Genomic DNA, 2,534 nt, shown 5'->3' on the forward strand with positions numbered 1-2,534 from the left:
GATTTGTGTGATTAAACTTCAAACCTAACATGTTCCTGTTACCTGGCACGAATACTAAGAAACCCTTAGTAAATAAGGATCAGTAAAATGCTTATTTACTAGGTAAAGGATTCCGAAAGGACCTAATGGGGTTTCCAAACTCATGAAAGGCTGAATTGCCATGGAATGTTTTTCTGAATATTATTAAGCATGTTGATAATAAGTTGAGTTGTTAAAATTGTTGCAAATTGTGTTTAATTTTGCTAAAACCTATTTCATTCATATAGTTTGCATACTTAGGTTAATTTGCATTAAGGATCATTGCATTTAGTCTAATATATTTTAATCATCACTTCTCAACTAAATTGTGTTTTTTTTTACCAAATTGTTAATATAATTTTACAAATTAAGTGATTTAGCACAAATACAATCCTTGTGGAGATGATAACTCGATACTTACTTATTACTTGATAACGACTGTGTACACTTGCACAAACCTATGCGTTACAAGTTTTTGGCACCATTGCCAGGGATTGTCAACTGTTTCCATAGTCATTTCTTTCGTGAAATTATTTATTTTCAATTTGATTTATTTCTAACATTACTAACTTATTCTTTTTAATTTTTTAATTTTCTTTTTAGGTTTTTATGAGCATAGATCGAATTATCAATTTAATCCCTATAGTCCCTGAAATTGAGTTAACTTTCAGATAAAGAAGACGTGAATGAACAACTCAAAGACAAGTCAAGATGGATCTTGGAAATTAGAATCAAGACCAGGGTAATGAAGCTGGTCATGTACGAAATCCTATCCTCATTGCCGATGATAGGGATCGATGCATCAAACAATATGCTGTGCCACTTTTCAATAAGGTAAACCCAGGAATTAGAAGGCCAGATATTGAGGCAACCCAATTTGAACTGAAACTAGATGTTTCAAATGCTCCAAACGGTGGGCCAATTCAGTGGTATGCCCACAGAAGATCCATATATCCACTTTTGATTGTTTATAGAGGTGTGTGATTCATTCAAGATAGTCGGGGTGACTGAAGATGCACTGAGGTTGAAGTTGTTTCTGTACCCATTGCAAGATCGAGCATGAGCATGGTTTAATGCATTGCCACCAAGTTCCATATCTACATGGAAAGAATTAGCAGAGAGATTTTTGGTTAAGTATTTCTCGTCTAGGAAAAATGTTAAGTTGAGGAACGAGATCACAATCTTCCAACAATTGGATGATGAGTCTTTGTGAGGCTTGGGAACGATTCAAGGAGTAACTGCGTAAGTGTCCTCATCATGGGATTCCTCATTGTATCCAGTTGGAGACATTCTATAATCTTCTCAATGGACATACAAGATTGATGGGAGCGTTCTGTCGATGCATAAGAATGAGGAGGTACATCTCTTGATTTCTTGGATTGTGTCAGAGCTGATCTACTCATTATTCTCTTTCTAACATCTCTAACCTCTGACTCAGCTTTCTTCTTTTCTTTAGTTAGTTCTTCAACCCTACATGCCCGTTCAACAAGTACAACGAATTCTTTAAGTTCAAGGATGCCTACTAATACCTTAATGTCCTTATTGAGTCCATCTTCGAACCTGTGGCACATCTTAGCCTCAGTGGGCACACACTCTCGAGCATACTTACTTAATTGAACAATTCCCACTCGTATTCTGTCACTGACATACGTCTTTACTTAAGCTCGAGGAATTCCTTTCGTTTCTAATCAATAAACCTTTTGCTGATATACTTCTTTCAGAATTCCTCCTAAAAGAACTCCCAAGTGACAGCCTCCTTAGGCACTACTGAGATCAAAGTCTTCCACCAATGATAAGCATTGTCCTACCGTAGAGAAATGGCACACTTAAGGCACTCATCGGGCGTGCAAGATAGCTCATTAAATACTCGGATTGAATTCTCGAGCCAAAATTCAGCTCTTTCAGCATTGTCATCGGTATTTGCTCTAAATTTCTTGGCCCTTTTTTTTCTAATCTTATCTACGGGGGTCTTAGAAAATCTTATGAAGTCCATGTTTCGAGGCATCATAGGCATGGGTTGAGGGTTCAAAGGGGGTGGAGGAGGTAGGGCTTGAGCATTAGGGTTCGCTCTCATAAACTCGGTGTACTAGTTATTCATCATTTGGAGGAAAGCCTCCCTAGCCTCCCCCCTTGGCTAACTGTATCAGGCTTATCCTTCTCTAGAACCATCCCTTAAGCGGGGGTTGGTGCATTACTCTCAACATCGTCGGTCACAGCTCGATCAGGATCCATACTATATGAAAAATGCAATTTATATCGTCAGGAGTTGTCATACCATCACAAATGTATTCATGGCATGTTTAGCTAGACTCAAACACATGCTATGTAGTCTAAGAACTGACTAAATCGTAGCTCTGATACCAATAAATGTAACACCCCTTACCCATACCCGAGATCGGGATAAGGTACGAGGAATTACCAGATGAGCATACAAACATCCAACAAAAATATGAGTTATAAAATTTCAATTACATCATTTTGTCCCTTATATGGGCTTACGAGGCCCGAAGCATACA

The 2,534-nt window shown here is 37.9% G+C and overlaps 1 non-coding gene across 1 annotated transcript; it reads right to left on the reverse strand.

Moving 5' to 3' along the window:
* Positions 1–1,177: 1,177 nt before the first annotated feature.
* Positions 1,178–1,282, reverse strand: LOC128280005 (small nucleolar RNA R71). Its single transcript, XR_008270187.1, has one exon. It is a non-coding gene; the product is annotated as a small nucleolar RNA R71 (small nucleolar RNA).
* Between the last annotated feature and the right edge of the window lie 1,252 nt (positions 1,283–2,534).

The sequence above is a fragment of the Gossypium arboreum genome, chromosome 8, assembly GCF_025698485.1.
Source record: "Gossypium arboreum isolate Shixiya-1 chromosome 8, ASM2569848v2, whole genome shotgun sequence".
Lineage (NCBI taxonomy): Eukaryota > Viridiplantae > Streptophyta > Magnoliopsida > Malvales > Malvaceae > Gossypium > Gossypium arboreum.